Here is a 12,949-nt window from a genome sequence, read left to right on the forward strand (position 1 = left end):
TCTCGACAAACACGCAGAGAGGCATGACATGGCGGAAAGGCGCATCACGGAGGTGGAGGAGGCCCAGACAGACTTGGATACTGCTAGACGCCGGGCGGAGGCGTTGATCAAAACTCTGCAAGATAAGACAGAGGATTTGGAAGCACGGTCCCGTCGGTGCAACCTCCGCATCCTTGGCCTGCCGGAGACCACTCAGACCGGAAGAATGGAGCAGTTCGTGGAAACCCTGCTCACTAACCTGCTTGGATAAGGAGTGTTCTCATCCATGTTCGTGGTCGAACGCGCTCATCGGTCACTGGGCCCGCGTCCTAATCCAGGTCTCCCTCCGCGACCAATTATAGCGAAGCTGTTGAATTACAGAGACAGGGACACGGCACTTCGGTTGGCACGTTCCAAGGGTGATCTGCACTTCGAGGGATCAGTGATTTCCATCTTCCCTGACTTCACGGCCCGGGTTCAGGAGGCGCGAAAACACTTTGCGCCACACAAGAAACGACTCAGAGACATGGGCCTCGATTACGCTATGCTGTACCCAGCCAAACTGCGTGTGAATAGGCAGGGCCATTCGCACATCTTCACGGACCCTGCGGAGTTGCAAAAAGCATTGAAGAAATGGGCTCGAGAAAGGCCGGAAGAGAAGGCGGATGACCAGGAAGAATCTGATCAGCAACAAGTAGACAATCAGGAGTGACCTGGCGATGTCTGCTCTGTGGTACAGTGTTTGCCAATTGTTCCTTTTTAGAGGTCGTGTGTGCTTGGAGTGTTCTGGAGCTGGAGGAACTATTCGCTGCCGAGATGTCACTGAACAGAGGGTATGGGGCGTGTGCACAGTTATTGTCCCTTGTTGTGCTAGACTGCACCCATTGTGACTGTTGCTCTTTCTGGCCTATTACCGTTTGATGGGTTGTGATTGATGCACCGGGGGCGGGTGGGGGGGGGGGGGGAGTTTATTCCCGGCAAAGCTGGGGGAAATGTAGAAATTGTGTCTATGGCTTGATGGGCTGATGCATACTAGATGGTGTACGGCGGGGGGTGGGGACTTAGGGTTCCAGAGTTGTGACTTACTAGGTGAGTCTGTTGTGGCTGGCTACATTTGCCCACGTGCCGTTGGCTATGGGGTTTCTGGACTGGTTACTGGGGAGGGGCGGGTGGGACAGGGACCTGCATGGCCGAGTTGGGGAGGGTCAGCTGTGGGTGGAGGGTGGAATGTTGGGGTTTGTTTTTGGACTTGGACTGTTCTTTTTGTTCCTGATTGAAAATGTGCTTTGCCAATATCTGCGGGGACCTCCCAATTTACATGCAACTGTAGCTCCCTCTCCGTTTCTCCTGCTAGACTGTGTTGTCGCAGTAAACGTGCTTCTGTTCCACAACTTTATTAAATTCAACCATGGCGGGTGGGACTGATACTTCCGAGATCACGGCACTGAGGGAGCCGGAACATACACACTTAAGACTCTTGACTTGGAATGTACGGGGTTTGAATGACTTCAGGAAGCTTCGCAAAGTCCTCAGCTACCTGCGCAGACACCACATAGATCTTGCACTATTACAGGAAACACACTTACCTCTGACCAGCAAAATGCTTCTTCACAAGGGTCTGGTGGATTGCAGTGTAGCTTCAGGGTTCACAACACATTCCAGGGGTACACTCATTTGGGTTAACCCTGGCTCCAAACTAAAACTGACGCTCTTGGAAGCCGACACCGATGACAGATATGTACTCTGCAGATGTAAGGGCAGGGGTCTTGATTGCATGGTGGTGAATGTGTATGGCCCAAACTTTGACTCCCCGGAGTTCTTCACGACATTGGCTCAGAAATGCGAGTTGTATGAATGTTCCGGTATGCTCTGGGGTGGGGATTTTAATCTGGTTCTTGACCCGATGCTGGACAGGTCGGCGGGACCGCATAGGAATCCGTCGGCTGCGGCAGCGGTGCTACAGACTGCAATGGCGCGCCTGGATTTACTTGACGTATGGCGCAATAGGCACCATGCCAGAGGAGGCTACACACACTATTCCTCCTACCACGAAATACACACAAGAATTGATTACTGGCTTGCGTCGCAGCCTCTGGCTAGTAGAGTGAGGGACTGTCTTATTCTGCCCCGCACGCTTTCGGATCATTCTCCTCTCCTCATGCTTCTCGAACTGCCGACGCCTCGTCTCCCTCCGTTCACGTGGCGCTTTCCCCCATATTCTCTACTAGACTAAATGTTTAGGGGCGAACTTGCAGAGGAGATCCAGAACTTCTTTGACGTCAACGTGGGCTCCGTGGATGACTTCCACACGCTGTGGGAGACGTTTAAGGTGTATGTGCGAGGTGTAGCTATGGCCAAGCACTCCAGCGTCCTTAAGTCCATTAGGCAGCGGCTTCAATACCTGGAAACGCGCCTGGCGGAACTGGAGCGGAGTCTGCAGACAAGCCCTGACGGGGACACACTAGATATGATTAAACAGCTAGTATCAGAATACAATGCGGAAGCAGACAGGGAGGTCCAACACTTGGGCAAATACGCTACAGCACGCACTTATGGCGAAGGTGGGAGGCCTGGATCCCTGCTGGCCAACATGGTCCGCAGCGAAAGACGTCAGCTTGTGGTCGGCGAATTGGTGTCGAGTACGGGAGAGCTCCTGACAGACGAAGAGCGAATTTTAGACGAGTTTCGACAATTCTACTCCACTCTTTATGAGGCCAAATCTACCGACATGGAGGGGGCAATTGATGATTATCTAGCCTTTATTAAAATGCCACAGCTATCGAACGCACAGAGGGAGTTCCTGATGATGCCTATTCAGAGGGAAGAGATAGTGGATGCACTAAATAGCATGAGCGCGGGCAGTGCCCCGGGCTCCGACGGGCTGACGGTTGGCTTCTACAAGGCCTTCGGGGACCAGTTGGTGCCCTACCTGTCGACTCTGTTCGACGGTATATGTCAGGAAGGTTGCATGCCGCCATCCATGCGAGAGGCACTCATTATTACCCTCCTTAAGCCGGGAAAACCCCCGACGGAACGGAGCTCATACCGGCCACTCTCGTTAATAAATGTCGATGCCAAACTTTACGCCAAAGTGCTGGCGACACGTCTGGCTCTCTTGACCCCGGAACTGGTCGCTCCGGAGCAGGCCGGCTTCATCCCTACCAGGAGCCTTACCTACAACATCCGCACGGTGCTAGGGACAATGCAACATGTTAAACCAGAGTGTAAGGCGCTAGCTGTATTTTTGGACATGGAAAAGGCGTTCGACTCTGTCGAATGGCCCTTCATGTCTAGAGTACTACGGAAGCTGGGTCTGGGAGAACCATTCCTGCAGATGATAGGAGCGTTATACTATGAACCATCAGCAAGAGTTCGCCTGGGCAACAGAGTGTCGGACGCCTTTGCAATACGCAGGGGCACCAGGCAGGGCTGCCCTCTATCGCCTCTGCTATACGCACTCGTTGCTGAACCTCTAGCGTGCGCTCTGAGGGAATACCATAGTCTCGAGGGAATCAGTTTCCCTACGTATAAGATCTGCGTATCCACGTATGCTGACGATACCCTCCTCTATGTTAGAGACCCAGAGCTCAATCTCTCCTCTGTGCTACGGGAAGTAGTGCAATTTGGAGCATTATCAGGACTGAGAGTAAACTGGAGCAAATCCGTTGCATTCCCACTGACCCCGGCAACGAGCAAGTTTGAGATGGATTATCCACTACAGTGGTCGGATGATCCGGTCCGATATCTGGGCATACAACTGCACCCGGACCCGGATGTTCTTGTGAGGGAGAATTATGGGGTGGCCTATTCCAGACTGTCCGATGATGTTGATAGATGGTGCAAGTTACCGTTCTCCCTGTCGGATCGCATAGCCCTGATGAAAATGATAGTCCTGCCTCGGTTCCTGTTTTTGTTCAATACCATCCCGGTGACCCTACCGAAGGTGTTCTTCAAGACACTGACCCAGACACTCATACGGTTGGCCTGGGGGGGCAAGCAACCGAGGATACAGTGGCAAATCCTAACGCTCCCTTATGAGCAAGGAGGTTTAGGGGCGCCTGACTTAGAGAGATACTACAGGGTTGCGCAAGCGACACATTTGCATACTTGGACTCACGGGGATCGCAACATCCCCCACGTGATACTTGAAACCCTTTTCACTGCCCCTCTCCCCCCGCCTGCCACAGTGTTTGAACCGGCTTCACGTCGGGTTGGTACATTGGACTCCATCACGGCGACTAACCATGCGTGGCATTCATTGGCTCGGAGACATGGACATGACCTACTGTATTCCCCGCTGGTCCCTATAGATTGGGCAGTGTGGCTCTCGCCGCTGCAGGAGAAAGGGGTCCTGTTGGCGCTTCGTCAATTGGGCATACTCAAGCTGGGAGATCTATTCCGAGAGGGCACTGCGATCACCTGGACACAGCTGGCACATTCCGGGCCTTCTGCCACACTAATGCAACGCTTCCATTTCCACAGGATCCGTGCGGCGTTACGGGACTTGTTGGGCGCTACCATGCAGGAGCCTCCTGAAACTCCGGAACTGACGTACGTTATCAAAACGCCGTCCCCTAGCCATCTTGTCTCCCGGTTGTATCGGATAGGCCAGCGTAGCGGCCAACAGACTATCTCCAAAGCTCGTTCGGCATGGCAGCGAGATCTGCAGGCGGAAATCAGCGATTCTATGTGGGAATACTGCTGCCGCAATACTAGAAGGGTTTCCATAAACGCTCGACATAGACTCATCCACTTTAAATTCCTGCAAAGAGTATATTACACCCCTGAACGCCTACATAGGTACGGCCTCAGACAATCAGCGGAGTGCGATCGCTGCCACTCACCAGTGGCGGATTTCATGCATCTCGCGTGGGCATGCCCGGGCATCAACAGATTCTGGGCGGATATTTTTGAGGAGCTGGGCCACATACTGGAGACCGAGCTACCGGTTGACCCGGCGTTGGCACTCCTGGGGCACTCCAGAATTCTCCCGCCGGCGATGCGTCGCCTTGCGGATTTGGGACTAATAATGGCCCGACGGCTGGTGGCGCGGTGCTGGATGCGAGGACCTCTCCCGACCAAAGTTGGGTGGTCCAGAGATATGCTATATGGGTGCACTCAGTCACAGCTCTATAGCGAGCTTCTACCTCCTCGCAGCAGACCGAAAAATTTCTGGGACCAGTACCTGACGTATGCCACCAAAAGGGCTGACGTGGATTCGGGACATGAGGAAGAGGAGAACCAGAGCGGGGAGGAGGACACTGAGGTTCGGGGCTAGACTCTCTCTGTTTCAGTGACTAGTGGGGGCATGGGTGCGTCCCTGTGTGAGTCTTCAATGGTGGTGGGAGGCTAGTGGAAGCGTGCCATTTGAACGCCATTTCCAGTGTGCTACTTACAGGGCGGGCAGTCGCAGGACACAGGGGTCACTGAGATTTGGAGCGGGTGGGGAGTAGGTCACGGATTGGGAGAACGGGTTGGGGGGGACATGTTTTGGGAATCATGCAGAGGCAAGCACGGGGGTAGTTAAGGGGGGGAAGGGGATAAGTTTCGGGGAGGGTAGTTGTCAGCGAGGTTATAAGCCGGGTTAAGGGGTCAGACAGACATTCTACACCAACGCACTTCATCGCGTAGTGGGTCTGGGTGGGCACCAACAGGGGGGGGCGAGGTTAGGATGGGGAGGCCTTGGGACCTAGGGAAAGTGTGTCTAGCAGTGGTGAAGGGGCGGGACGTCCACTGTTCCCTGGGGGGATATTGCTCTGTAAGATCTGCCGGTACAATCATGCTGTCTTGAAGTTCATTTACATTGCTGCCGGCCTCAGGGTTGTAGGCATAGAGCTGTGTGTCTGTACTGTCACTGAATAAAAGTTTATAACCAAAAAAAAAAAAAAAAAAAAAAAAAAAAAAGGATCCCAGGATGAGGACTTCCGTCTTGTCCGAGTTCAGTTTCAGGCGGCTGTTCTTCATCCATTCGGATACCTCTTTCATCCCTTCGTGAAGGTTGGCTCTGGCGGTGGCGGGGTCGTTGGTGAGGGAGAGAATCAGCTGGGTGTCGTCGGCGTAGGAGATGATGTTGAGGTTGTGCTGGCGTGCAATGTCTGCGAGGGGGCTCATGTAGACGTTGAAGAGGGTTGGACTGAGCGAGGTGCCTTGAGGAACGCCGCAGATGACTTCGGTGGCTTCAGATCTGAACAGGGGGAGGCGGACTCTCTGTGCCCTTCCGGCGAGGAAGGAGATGATCCACTCCAGTGCCTTCTCCTGGATTCCGACGTTGCTGAGTCGCTGCACTAGTGTACGGTGGCAGACAGTGTCGAAGGCCGCGGAGAGGTCTAGGAGGATGAGGGCTGCTGTTTCTCCGTTGTCAAGCAGTGCTCGGATGTCATCGGTGGCTGCGATCAGGGCGGTCTTGGTGCTGTGGTTGGCCCGGAAGCCGGACTGCGAGAGGTCGAGGGATCCGTTCGTCTCGAGGAAGGCGGCCAGCTGCTTGTTGACGGTCTTCTCGATGACTTTAGCAGGGAACGGGAGCAGCGAGATGGGGCGGTAGTTCTTGAGGTCGGTGGGGTCAGCTGATGGTTTCGTTAGTAGAGCGCTGAGTTCGGCGTGCTTCCAGCTCTCCGGGAAGGTAGCGGTGTCGAAGGAGGTGTTGATGATGTCCCGCAGGTGGGGTGCGATGACAGCGTCGGCCTTGTTGAAGATGTGGTGAGGGCAGGGGTCGGTAGGAGATACGGAGTGGATGGAGTTCATCGTGCGGACGGTGTCTTCGGTGCTGATCGGGGTCCAGGCGCGGAGGGTGGTGGTGGGGGGCAGTGGTTCAGTCGTGGCGTGCGTCGGTTGAGCGCTGAAGCTGTTGTGTATGTCCGCGATCTTGTTGTGGAAGTAGGAGGCGAGGGAGTTGCAGAGGTCTTGTGAAGGGGTGATGTCGTTGTTTCCGGCGTTGGGGTTGGAGAGCTCTTTAACAATGTTGAAGAGTTCCTTGCTGTTGTGTGCGTTGTTGTCCAGTCGTTCCTTGAATGCGGTTTTCTTGGTGGCGTGGATGAGTTGGTGGTGTTTTCGGGTGGCGAGCTTGAGGGCAGTCATGTTGTCCGGTGTTGGGTCTCTGCGCCATGTTCTCTCGAGGGCTCGGCAGTTCTTCTTGGAGCTCTTGAGTTCGTCGGTGAACCATGGGGCTTTCTTGCTACCGGGTCTGCTCGGCGGGGTCTTCAGAGGGGCGAGGTCGTCTGCGCAGTTGCTGATCCACTTCGCGAGGTTGGTGGCCACCTGGCTTGGGTTCGTTGCGCTGGTGAGTGGGTTCTTGCTCAGGGAAGTCGCGAGCTGGTCGGCTGTGATCTTGTTCCAGCTTCTGCGTGCCGCCTGTTGCTGGTGGTGGTGGATCGTGGTCCTTCTGAAGCTGAAGTGGACGCAGCTGTGGTCCGTCCAGTTGAGTCCGGTGGCGTGGCTGAAGGCGATGTCCTTGCAGGATGAGAAGACGGGGTCGAGTGTGTGTCCGGCGTAGTGGGTGGGGGTGTTAACCAGTTGCTTGAGTCCGAGGTTGGCGAGGTTGTCCAGCAGGGTGGTGGTGTTGCGGTCGTTGTTGTTCTCCAGGTGGAAGTTGAGGTCCCCGAGGAGGATGTAGTCGGCGGAGAGGAGGACGTGCGGGCTGATGAAGTCGGCGATGTCTTCGCTGAATTGTGTGCGTGGTCCCGGGGGTCTGTAGATGAGGGTGCCTCTGAGGGTGGTCTTGGGGTTGATGTGGACCTGGAAGTGCAGGTGCTCGGCGGGTGCGAGGGTGTCGTCGGTGTTGGTCGTGATGCGGATGGTGTTCCTGTGGATGATGGCGATGCCTCCTCCGGTCTGGTTGCTGCGGTCCCATCGGATGATCTTGTAGCCGTCTGGGATGGCGATGGCGATGGCGGGTGCTGAGGAGGCGTTCATCCAGGTTTCCGTGAGGAAGGCGGTCGTCTGGTGAGGTTGTGTCGAGCAGGTTCCAGAGCTCGATGGCGTGTCTGTGGATGGAGCGGGTGTTGAGCAGGATGCATTTCAGGTGGCTGCTGCTGTTGCTCGTCTTGGTCTTGGTTGGTGCAGGAGTATTGCTGGTCCGGATGCAGGTGAACTTGCAGACGTTGCAGCAGAAGAGTCCGTGGGTGCGTCTCGGGGTGGCTCGGTAGCATCCTGGGATTCGTCCGGCGTTGAGTGCATTGAGGGTGGCGGCGTCGTACGTCCGGCGGGTGGGCTGGGGTCTGCGGGGGCCAGGGGTCCTGGCGCTGGGCGCGGTCCAGGCGCGGACGGGCGTAGACGGGCTTACCTTTGGCGCACCTTCGGCGCTCAATCGGTGCTCCCGCTGCGCGCGTCCGCTGCGCGGTCGCTCTGGGGGCGTCATAAGAAGGGGGACGAGAGGGCGGGTCAGCTGGGCGGCGGGAGCGGCTCGGCCAATAGGCCGGTGGTGGGCGGGGCCTGTGGCGAGCTGCGGCGGGAAACTGGCGAGCGGGCGGCTCTGCTGAGGCTGGGCCGCTCGGGGGGACAGGGGGGGCATCTGCGGCGAAAAAAGGCGGCAAGGCTGGCAAGCAGGAGCAGGCAGGAGCAGGAGGCGGAAGGAGGAGCAAGGGGGTGACCAGGCCTGGTGAGAGGCGCAGTGGTCACTCCCGAGCACTCCTTGCCGTCCCCTTAAGAAGGGGGACGAGAGGGCGGGTCAGCTGGGCGGCGGGAGCGGCTCGGCCAATGGGCCGGTGGTGGGCGGGGCCTGTGGCGAGCTGCGGCGGAAAACTGGTGAGTGGGCGGCTCTGCTGAGGCTGGGCCGCTCGGGGGGACAGGGGGGCGTCTGCGGCGAAAAAAGGCGGCAAGGCTGGCAGGCAGGAGCAGGCAGGAGCAGGAGGCGGCAGGAGGAGCAAGGGGGTGACCAGGCCTGGTGAGAGGCGCAGTGGACACAAATAAACAGGCTCGAATTATACGATTTTTCAAGAGTTATAATATGGAACATGGCTTTATTAGTTCCCTGAACAAGTGTAACTGCTACATATTACAACATGATAAAAATCTTAAATACATTATAGGTCAGGACCCAAGTATAACATATTGCAAGGCACCATCACTGGGCGATATGCTGACAAGATCTATGTTTTTTATCAAGAACCAGATTGGCTTACCAGTAAGAATTATGAATTTTTAAAACGTGCCACATGGAAGGCGTGCACATTTGGAGTCAACCACACTAGCTATGAGACATTTGAGGGCAGAGCTTGCATGATCAGGGAAAAGATCACATGTGAGACTGAGTTTTTGGTCTATGTATGGAATGTGGCTGTAGAATTCAATATATGGGCAGTGCTGTCAACAAAGTCAGGCTCAGGATCTTGCAGCACATCAGGGCTATAAAGCATCAAGATAGAGCGCACCCCATGGCAAAGCACTTTACAATAGACATAAGATATGTGGACAATCAACTATTTAAAAGTGTGTGCAAGGTATTGAAATTGCATGCACTTCGATAGCCTGAAGATGATGCTTAGCACTTTATTTTTGAAAATTAGTCATGTCAGGAAATGTGCAATATATACGTCATGTAAGGTATTGCAATACAATTGTGCTGATGTCAAGGTATTGACACACAATTGTGCGGGCACCCCATTGTGATCATCCAGCTCTCCAACTTGAAATCCAACTGTAATGTGATAACATGCATGGATAAAATTGTCTTATATGGATTGAAAATGTAACACAGTGGTTTTACACTAGACAATATGTGGCTATCTGTAACTCCAATATGTCTGTCGCCTTGAAACATGACTGTGAGGCAGGCAGCCTAGACAGTAAATGAGTTAGGATCACTTGATAGACGTTTTAAACACAGTGGTTGTGTGTCATGGGTTTGCCTCGTTGAAATTGTGAGCTGAGACACGTTGGCGTCCTGTGTTGGGTGTTGTTATGTACTGAAATTTAGAAAATAAAAATTAATTTAGAATCTGGATTATAATAAGAATAACAGAACCCTTAGGGCTGACATCTCTGAGTGGAATAGAAGGGGATGCAGATAACACTGTAATCAATATCTCTGGTATTACCCTCACATCGGGCCAATTGAAGAACTTGAATTATGGCCTAAGCATTTGCCCCTCAGTAGGGCTTGACTTTGTCAATCTCATAATAGAGGTGTATAAATATGTCAGAAAATTGAAACCGTGTAAACATTTCGTTGTGAAGAATCCCAAAATTACATCCAGTATCACTGACCTGGATCCCAATACTGTACACTTCTCCATTGGTGACATTCCGGAGATATTAGAGATCAACAGTCTATACATGCAAGGAGGCATTGGTGATCCTATATCGGCATCCAATGTAAGAGATATTCCATTACTTAAGCAAATGGAGTTCTCACATGCCATACCATCAACCGGCGAGCATATTAACACTCCAATTGCCAACTGGTGAAGTGGTGGACGTATATCATGAATTGCTTACTAATTACATCAACAAGCTGAGGGTTGCAGCATGCTGTAACAATCATAGCAACTTCACAGCACAGGATTGGTGTGAGTTAAATGCACTCAGAAGCAATAGATCTAGTATGCTGAAATCCTCAGATGAAGATAGCAATGTCATTGTCATGAACACCAGCTAGTATACAAGAGAAATGAATAGGCAATTAAAGGTTAGAGAAAACTATCTGGAATTAAAGAGTAGCCCCATTTGCGATCATCAAAGGGAATATCATGCCCTGCTTATGGGATGGACTGCTCCGGGGCTGTTGCCAACTGAAGATTATCTGTATTTAAAGACTGATCATCCCAAGACACCAGTCATCTGTTATCTCAACAAGGTGCACAAAAGTCTTCAAAGTCCTCCAGGGAGATAAATCATTAGCATGATGGGGCCCATATTAGAGAACAGCTCAAAGTTTTTTCATATTTTGTTTGTCACTACATCACGAGTCTTGCATGGTATATACAGGATACAAATGACTTTTTAAGCAAGATTAACATCATTCCTTGGTGCAGTAGTTATATAAAGGTAACAATGGATGTTTGTTCTCTACATACATCTACACAAACAGATACCGTCTCCTTACCTACCTGTGAATACCTTTGCATCAACATTGCAAACAACAACAGACTCATTTGCAAACTACACATAGTATACCACCCCCCATTGAGACAATCTTCCATTCATTTAACAAATAATGAAAATCATTGCATCCAACGATGACCTGCAAGTGACACAGATTTTCCAGGAAGATTTCAATCTCCACTGGAATAATACGAACAATCATGCTGTGAGCTGTCTTAAATCCTTCATATCAGATCAGGATCTGACCTAATTCTGCACCAGTTCAACCCACAACAAGGGAGAGACACTGGACCTCATCATACCCAAAATGAACAACATCACACTAGATTCCATTATCCCCTGCGTTTGGATTGCCCATTACAGTATCTTCTTCTCCATAAGTCTTGAGGTGGCATCGAAGAGATTCCAACCTATGAAAACAAAACAATGTAAAAAGAATCTCTATAAACATTAATCCTATCGTCCTAGCAAACCGATGTAACACCGCCTTGACCCTCTAGGCAGGCATGGTAGATGTTCATGACCTCACAGACTTCTATAACTCCACTATTTTTGACGTACTTGACTCAACTGCCCCCCTTCAATAAAAAAACGTTCCCACTAAAATCTCCGAAACCTGGTTTAATGAGAACCTGAACTCTGACCAAAGCAAGCTAAGATTAGCAGAAAGAATCTGGAGATAGGTACCCTCTATTGAACACCAAAATCACCTTAGAACAGTGACGAATACATACAACAGGAAAATCTTAAAGACAAAGGCTGAGGTCTTTAGAACTCAGCTGAACCAAGCCAAAACTCAACATTTTTTTAAAATTTCAAATAGGCAACCAACAATCGCTCAACACACCAAACCCTCTGGAACAAGGAGAGATCGCCACCCCTAGCTGCGAGGAACTGGACAAATTCTTCTTTGAGAATACAAAAACCATTGAATACAACCTACAATCTAAGAGTGCACTACCTCCGGCTACAAGGCTTGAGTTTACAATCTCCTCCCAGGTCATGGATCGTTTAGTCCATCGGGGGGCTCCAAAAAACAAAGAACCGTGGCACACCTTTACACCCTACACTGAAAATTACATCTATAACATTCTTCCAGCAATTAATCCTTCCAACCGTTTTAATGATCCACTACCTCCTTCAATCTTCAAAAGGATAAAATCTTCTATTTTCCTCTTATGGTCAAAGATTGTAAACGCCTCTCTTGGGCAAGGCACTATACCTGACTGCCTAAAAGTAGGGCAGGTAACACCCATCCTAAAAAAATTTAACACTCTCTGCTCAGATCTCAACAACTACTGCTCTATCTCCAACATCCCCACTTTGGCGAAACTACTAGAAAAATGCGTGCAAATTCAACTCTGCAAACACATAGAGAACTTCAATCTCCTGGATCAACACCAATCCGGCTTTCGTCAATTCAATTCAAAAACGTTATTTGGTTTATAAGCATAAAACCATAAAAGTACACAATAAAAACATTACACCGAAGAAATGGATTAAAACAGTCCAAGTTCATATGTGGATGCGCCTTCTCCAAGCAGATTCTCCATGAAATTTTGGTTTGATAGTGTGAAAACCATCTCTTCAGATCCGGCCAAGGCCTATATGGCAGTTCAAGAGCTGTTACTAATCATATGGTTTCATGTCCCATCCAGTTTTATTCAATATAATCAATAGAATTCATATTGTACAATCAGGCTACAAAGTAATAAGTTTAATCTTGGATCTCATATGTTAGCACCTCATGGTATACCAATTTGTTTCTTCTTCCTAACGCAATTGTAATAAATGCTATAACAGATACACAAATCTCGCTGTTTTCCAGAGCACATAAATAATTAAAAGCGTCCCGATGATAAATATATTTACCAGTTTTAAAAAGGGGAGTTAAAAAAGGTTTCCTGAGGTCCTTATAAAAACATCAAAATAA

This window comes from Lissotriton helveticus, chromosome 2_1, assembly GCF_964261635.1.
Source record: "Lissotriton helveticus chromosome 2_1, aLisHel1.1, whole genome shotgun sequence".
Classification (NCBI taxonomy): Eukaryota; Metazoa; Chordata; class Amphibia; order Caudata; family Salamandridae; genus Lissotriton; species Lissotriton helveticus.